An 8,437-nucleotide genomic window follows, 5' to 3' on the forward strand; every position below is an offset into this window, starting at 1 on the left:
TGACGACCTTGGTAGATATGAAGATAGCTAGGGAGCACCTCTTACATAAACAGTTTGTGAGAGGTGAATGGTCTGAACAGGACCAAAATGTATTGTTGCAGGCGATCACACAACAGGTCACTACAATTGGGTCAGATATGTGGAGAGATCAGGGTCCCTTACATGTGGCCCTGAGTGAACTATATATGGCTTCTAAGGCCAAAGATGTGAAGAGGGAAAATGGAGACCAAATCCATGCCCCCGCACCCCAAGCACCCCAGCGCACCCATGGGTGACAAATATGCTGAAACACACCCACTTCACCAACAGTGCAACTTCTATGCTACATTAGAATCAATGCTGCAATATCAGAATCTACAAACACAAAAATCCCTGTTTAAAGGCTTGCAAATGCCTATATGAACTAACATGGTCTAAATGCACAGTGTAAAGCTATGTTTCAGGAAAATTACAGCTAAGTTCATTTCACTCACTGAACACTGAACACTGGCTGCGGGAGCCTTATCAACATTCCTCGCAAAAGAAGTCCGACCTGCCAAGGCCGCAAATTCAAGATAAAATTGCTTTCTGCAGACAGACATTTTTTAATTATCCACAAATGCGAATAAACCACGGCAACCCAGTGTGCTTTTTTTTCTTTCTGGGAAAGAAAGACATTTTCTCAAGGACACGCACAACATTGAAACATAACTTGTAACAAGCCAAAGCCAGGTGCGAACTGCTTGTTCAGCTAAAAAGTTATGGGAACAAAGTCACATTGCAACAAGATTAGAATTAGGTAATGGGGGCTGGCACAGCTAAATCAACCCACTGACGCAGGAGGTTAATATCCAATTATCAGGCTCTCTATAAGGGCTACATATGTAACCCACCACTCTGCAGCCAATAACAGGAGGAGATAGGTTTCTGGGAGCTGATCCAATTCTGTGAGGTCAGCCTGCAGTGTGATTATAAAACTTACTTGCAAGACAGCCCCGGGGGAGACGGCGCCTGAACTCACGATGCTTTTCTTTGGCTTTTTTCTCTTTTCTGTGCTTAGAAATAAAGCAGTTTGAAACATGTTGCTGCCTGCTTGGAACTCTGTTGCATTTCTGGGGGCCATATGGGAGGTGTTGGGGCCTCCCATAGCTGGTGAGGATATGGCTGCTGGCCCCCCACTGCCCTGGGGGTGGGGGGGGATCCAGCTTCTCCCCGACAAGTTGGTGCCCTCTGTGAGGCTCATTGCTCATTGTAACATGGGTAATTGAGCTCTGCCTGCGCAAGCTCTGCGATGGACTGAGCTCCCTGCCGCCGACTCAAGGAAGCTGTGAGACCCTCGCCTGCACCTGAAGACCACCGGAAAAACGCGTAACCGGCTAAAGGCTTCGGGGGCCACTTGGAAATACCCCGCTTGAGGGCAGGTGAGAGCCCTGCAGGAGAAGGGGTCCGGTGAAGCGCATTGAGGGAGTGTCCAGCAGTGGTGCAACTGCCAGTGCAGCATAGGAAAATGTAAGTAAACCAGCAACATGGGCTCTGAGGGGGGGGAAATGTTTAAAGTAGAAATGTTAAAGTGTTTTTTTTTGTTTGTTTTTTTTTTTTAGGGAGGGATTGTAAATTGGGTGGTGGGTGATTGTACATTGTCACAAAATTCAGCGCATTGGTAGTGATCGGCACGTGAATTGTAGTTGGGACTGGGGTGGTGGCAGTGGTCCCTTCTTGTGTTTTTGAGCATATTGGGTGGGGTAGTGTCTCCCTACACATAGAACAGGAGTGCCGCGCTGATTGGTCTAGAACAGGTGTGCCGCGCTGATTGGTCTGGATGGTGATTTCATGTACGGGGTCTGGATTTCCTATGAATTGACGTTATAGATCAATGAGTAGATGAGGTTCCCTGCTAATTGAGCGTTTTAGTTCAGTGAGTGGATGATGTTTTCCCGCAGGAGGTAGCTAGATTGTTCCCGAGTGCGGAAGATAGTTGGCTGGTTAAGGTCCCCTGGTGAGGAGCGTATCATGCACTAGGCGACGCAGTGTGTGCAGTCCAATTATAAGAGTTTATTGTGGTTTACCTTGTTCCAGTTGAGACAGGAAGACAGCTGTGGGGATTGTGGGGTTTTATTTTGGGATTTTTGTGGGGTTGGGAGAAATGGGTTATTGTTTTGTGTATGCACATTTGTCTTTTCATTTGCATTGTGTTTTTAGTTTGGTGACGTCACCTTCAGATTGATGCATAAGGACACAAAGTTTTGATGGTGAGGAGATAGTGGTGTGGTTTTGGATTTGGAGAATAGGTGACCCAGAGGCGGTGTGTGGAAGACACATGCGCAAGATTGTGGGAGTGTGCCGGAGAAGGCAATGGTTTGGTGAAGATGGATTGCACGTGGAGTGCACTGGCTAAGGTGCGGAGCAAAGAAGGCTCACAGAAGTTGGAAAAAAAAAAAAAAAAAAAAATGTTCAATTATCTTCTAACTTTTGCTCCCTGAACAGCGGACTACCGAAATTTTCGAATTGAATAGAGGTAAAATGTATCACACAATACAGAAATGACTCCCCTTCACTTGTTGTGTAGCACACAGCTTCCATGCTGAAATAAGTCAGTAAAACATAGTGTGCAAAGATTCAAAAGTACTGAAGGTAAATTAAAAAGACCATGGCTGCTCATAGGCGGCTTCTCCAGAAGCGTGCAGCAATCGCTAAGGACACACATACACAGCACTTACACGGGAATAGCTTTAAAAGCACATGTGCAGCAATCGCTAAGGACACACATACACAGCACTTACACGGGAATAGCTTTAAAAGCACATGGCTACAGTTGAACTGTGTGCACGAAGGAAAAGGAAAATGCGAGGGGTCAGCTGATGTTGAACAAACACGAGCAGAGGGAAGAGGGGACTCTCCCTTCTGAACCTCCGGGAGTGTAATATTTGATGACACAGGGGCAGAGAAAGGCAGGTGAGGACAAGTAGGCACAAAATAAATCATTCAAGCATGCGATGGGAGGGGCAGTTAAAAACAGCTTTAACACACACGCACAAGAATCACAATAGCAGTGTCAACAATCACCACAATATGCACCGCCCATGTGGGGAGGATACATGGGGCAGGATGGGATCATTTCAGCAGACACCACAAGCACCAATGCAGGTACTGTTACCACTACATGTACAGACACAACAAATGACAGCACCACTACCCCAGGACTGACTAGAATGACAACACAGGGGCACTGCACAGCAGCCAGCACCCATACAGAACACTGACACAATAGCAATGGTACCGGTTACATGACTGGGTGGGGTCTTCCTGATGGGGAACAAACCTTTCAAAGGACATAGATTGACATTATACCGCTAATAGGACAGCCCAAGACAACCTTTATTTGACTGACTCTGCCACACACACTCATGCTCCACCTCCCCGACAGAGCGGGCGAGACGCGCGCCGACACACACACTCACGCACACTCAATAATGCAGAGGACGATTGCATAGGGGTGGTGATAGGTATCAAAACATTTTCTTTTCTGGGTGACAGTGGGGCGACTAGGCCATGCATTAGGGAAGAGACATTTGTGACATCGTGAGCAATGTGGATATGACCACCTTATTAACAGAGAAATCCATAACTTGTTAAACACCAGGCATACACATGTTGAAAGTAAGGAAGATTGTTTAAGAATAATGGGGGTGCACTGTACAGAGGGGGGTGCATAATGATAGCGCATCACAAGAGAGTACATTTAGCTACATTTTTGAGCACACATCTTTCAGTGAGGGGATTGGGCTCATGAATACACGATTAACACAGAACAATCAAATGAGACACACAAGATGAAAGAAAGTGCACTTGAGGGGGGAGGCCTACATTTCATTGACAGTTCACCACAGGAGGAGAGAAATAGGGGTAAAGGGTGGATGATCCATGTTCCCAACAGAATTAATTTGGCGACACAATAACAGTGCAAGTGGTACTGCCACTAGCGCTTTTGAAAATAACACTGGCACAAATGCATTAGCCAACACACATAGGGAAAGAGGTCATTGCTGCACGAACTGGAGCATAATGGTTGTATTAAAATTTGAGAGCAGATATTGGGGGAGAAATTTATATTGTTTAAATGTAACAGTAATTAGAAATTTATATTGTTTAAATGTAACAGTAATTAGAAATATATATTGTTTAAATGTAACAGTAATTACAGTAGTGGAGTAATAAAATACTAGACTAAATGAGTAATTAACAGAGTAGGTAGGCTTTAAAAAGTGGACATGGGGTGGGATAGAGAGAATGGGAGCAAATTGGTAGCGGATTTCATTAGTACCAGCTTAAAGTGCCTGCAGTTCACTGCAAGGCACACCCTGAGAAGTGAGAGAGGAGCCATAGAAAAAAATAAAGGATTTAAAAACCCTGCGATTATTTTAACTAAGTAACATGGTGCACTTAATTTAGAAACACAGCCACCCTATATGACAAATTTACCACCCTGATGTTTCCCTATTTAGCTTGTCAGTGCCTGATGCCCCACGGGACAAAGGCACGCACTATAAATAACTTATAACAAAAGCACAGTAAATACAAAGATCCAAAGGCCCATTTGTACACTAGCACCCGAATTGCATATATATGATCCAAGTGTGTAATGAGTATCTTCACAAAAATTAAGTGCCTACCCATTTTCTGGGTACATTCCGAATTGTGTAATAATTTACAGTCAGACCGCCATTGAACGCCACCAGGTGGTGACAGGATGGTGCATAGGTGTACCATTGGCTCCTCCCACTAGGACACTGAATAGTGTGAGAGTAGTGCAGAGAGGTTAGGTCAAGAAAATGAAGAATATGTAAATTCTCAGGTCTCAAGCGCTTCCATTTCATTTCTCGCCAGATCCAAAGGACCCAGGGCAGGCCTGAAGACAACGGACAACCAACACCCAATGGCTATGGACTACAGTGGGACATTTTCCCCTCCTGACAGACTTTGTCAGAAGTGTAAGGCGTCAAGCCCTACAGAGCGGTGGCCACCCTGGCAACGAGGGAGCAACGATCAACAGGGCCAACGCAAGAGATTTTCATGAACTGCAAAATAGCACGAACTCTCCCGAGTTAGGGAAACATGGCCATCCCATGGTCCAACGCACACTAGCAACTAGAATAGGGACCGACACACGCATTTCCAAAGTTTAATTGAGTTTCATATTACATTTTGTGCACCTACAGCTGTAACACTGTTTTGTCTCTTCTCTTTTCCCCGCACATGCAGGTTGTTGCGTATGTATGCTGTTAAAAATGTGTAGGAAATTTCCTTAATGTTATCTTCCATTAGAAACTGTGAGGTCCACTGAGTAAAACATTGTGAAGCATTCCCCACTCAATTGCCCACCCTATCAAGAACCTCAGACCACTTAGAGCATGTTTCCCTGAAGTATATTTCCTTGCTTCCATTGAATAAACAGCCCAAGATTTTCCCTACCCATATTGAGAAATTTTGAAAACACAAAATGTCCAGGGGGAGGTTTGATTTTTGCCCTTAGTGATTGTTTAGTTCGCGGAGCTTGATGTTACTAACATGTACTAACGTATTAACGCTTTTCTTGCGATTTTCAGGCGGGCAACTTTATCATCTCATCAGCTGCAAGGACCCAGCAGCGTAAGTGGTTATGGGCACGCAAATAAGGACTTTTACCTTCACGATGGGACTATTAATGATGAACGAAATTATGGGGGTGGTACTTTGAAAATTAGTTGTAATAATGAGCATTACCGCTGTATCCCCTGCTAACATTCCCTAACCTAAGCAGGAACAGTTACGGCGTCAGTGGGTAAGGAAAAGCTGCTGCTAAAGTAAAGAGAGTTAAGGGCAGACACAAAGGGAGTAAAACATACACATAACACACATATCAGAAGTGACCAACAACATGCACACATGTACAAAATTGGTAGGGACACCACTGGAGAGAGCTGTCCTGACTGTTCTTTAACATATGCCGGAAGAGAATTGATTACAACAGAACTTACTACAGCAGAGCACGACGCCATGTATGACAAGGTGTGAAGAAGATTGCAAGGGAAGACAGCAACATTGAGATTGAAAAATAAATAAATAAATAAATAAATAAATAAATAATAAAAGAAGAAAGAAAAACAAAAAGAGAGAAGAAAAAATAAAATGAAAAAGACAAAAATATGATAAGTGCCTAACAGAGTGAGAGAAAAGAGCAAAGATGGTCAATGAAGAAGGACGTATACTGTTAAGGTACCAACGTTATGTTACCAGCACAACAGTGACAAGAAGTGGACAATCATGCTGGATGCAAGAAGGTTGAGAGAAGTTGCGAGATGAGAGCAGGAACATCACTGCTTATGGACTACTATTGACCACATGCATCCAAAGGTCAAGAGAAACTACCACTGAATTGGGGAGGAGAGTGTTCATTGGTGCGCATCAGCATGCCCTTGTTGGTGATGACCAAGGAAGATGTGAAGAGTGACACATTAACAAAGATGGAAAACAACGGAAGAAGAGAAACAGACAGAGAAGTAAAAAGAGGGGGGAATTACTTCTCGAGCGAGACAGAAGGATGAGTGGGTGAAGTACCAGCATACCAAAGAATGATCAGCAAAAAATGCATCTGAAAGGAGAAAGCAAAGAACTAGCTAGTGCTTGCATGGTGATGGATGACATCATGACTGCCTGGTTGCTTGAAGGTGATAACGGAAGGACGAGTACCGAGCACAGCACCATTGTGCAAGATAGAGATACATTGCAAGAGAACAACAGAAGAAGTTATCGGAATGCAAATAAGAGACATGGTGAAAGGAAGAGCCGGACTAAGATAGCGGTGCGCAACATGGTTCCAGCAGTAATAAAGGTGGCCACTCCCTGTGATCAGAGGAAGTACGAAGGGAAGTGAGTGTGGTGGAACACAGAAGGAGAACACTGCTATATGTACTATTGATCAACAACAATGCAGAAAATTATGGACACTTCAAGGAATTGGCAAGGATATGCAGACCGGAAGGAGGTGAATGTTGCTTGGTGGTGTGGTCGACAAAGTCGACCAGAGGGGGGACTGAAGAGGGAAAATGGAGACCAAATCCATGCCCCCGCACCCCAAGCACCCCAGCGCACCCATGGGTGACAAATATGCTGAAACACACCCACTTCACCAACAGTGCAACTTCTATGCTACATTAGAATCAATGCTGCAATATCAGAATCTACAAACACAAAAATCCCTGTTTAAAGGCTTGCAAATGCCTATATGAACTAACATGGTCTAAATGCACAGTGTAAAGCTATGTTTCAGGAAAATTACAGCTAAGTTCATTTCACTCACTGAACACTGAACACTGGCTGCGGGAGCCTTATCAACATTCCTCGCAAAAGAAGTCCGACCTGCCAAGGCCGCAAATTCAAGATAAAATTGCTTTCTGCAGACAGACATTTTTTAATTATCCACAAATGCGAATAAACCACGGCAACCCAGTGTGCTTTTTTTTTCTTTCTGGGAAAGAAAGACATTTTCTCAAGGACACGCACAACATTGAAACATAACTTGTAACAAGCCAAAGCCAGGTGCGAACTGCTTGTTCAGCTAAAAAGTTATGGGAACAAAGTCACATTGCAACAAGATTAGAATTAGGTAATGGGGGCTGGCACAGCTAAATCAACCCACTGACGCAGGAGGTTAATATCCAATTATCAGGCTCTCTATAAGGGCTACATATGTAACCCACCACTCTGCAGCCAATAACAGGAGGAGATAGGTTTCTGGGAGCTGATCCAATTCTGTGAGGTCAGCCTGCAGTGTGATTATAAAACTTACTTGCAAGACAGCCCCGGGGGAGACGGCGCCTGAACTCACGATGCTTTTCTTTGGCTTTTTTCTCTTTTCTGTGCTTAGAAATAAAGCAGTTTGAAACATGTTGCTGCCTGCTTGGAACTCTGTTGCATTTCTGGGGGCCATATGGGAGGTGTTGGGGCCTCCCATAGCTGGTGAGGATATGGCTGCTGGCCCCCCACTGCCCTGGGGGTGGGGGGGGATCCAGCTTCTCCCCGACAGATGAACACAATAAGATTGCCAGGATAGCGGCATATTTGTATCTATATATGGGAGCCATGCAGGACAAATGTGCTGAAGGCCAAGATCTGGCAAATAGGCAACTGATGGCATTAGAGAAAGCCCAATCTGACCGGGTCTCTTCTGAGCAGAGGCTGCAGAGGAGCCAGGAGTCAGAAAATGATAGTAGGCAGTACATTAGTAAAATAAAGGAGGATATGGATATCCTGCAACAGGAAAAGGCTGACCAGGATACCAGAATCCTGGCTTTGCAGAAGGAGTACCAAGACAGTTTGGACTCCTTACTGCAGAAACAGAAAAAGCTGGAGCAACAGATCAATATCAACAGGGCATACACAGAGCAGGTAGCCACCCTGCAAATCCAACTAGACAGAGAGA

General features: G+C 44.6%; 1 long non-coding RNA gene across 1 annotated transcript; it reads left to right on the forward strand.

Moving 5' to 3' along the window:
- The first annotated feature begins 213 nt into the window (after positions 1–213).
- LOC138528051 (uncharacterized) lies at positions 214–7,906 on the forward strand. The gene is made up of 2 exons (XR_011284103.1): positions 214–1,488; positions 4,864–7,906. It is a non-coding gene; the product is annotated as an uncharacterized lncRNA (long non-coding RNA).
- Positions 7,907–8,437: the final 531 nt, after the last annotated feature.

The sequence above is a fragment of the Ambystoma mexicanum genome, chromosome 1q, assembly GCF_040938575.1.
Source record: "Ambystoma mexicanum isolate Mex_15411 chromosome 1q, UKY_AmexF1_1, whole genome shotgun sequence".
Lineage (NCBI taxonomy): Eukaryota > Metazoa > Chordata > Amphibia > Caudata > Ambystomatidae > Ambystoma > Ambystoma mexicanum.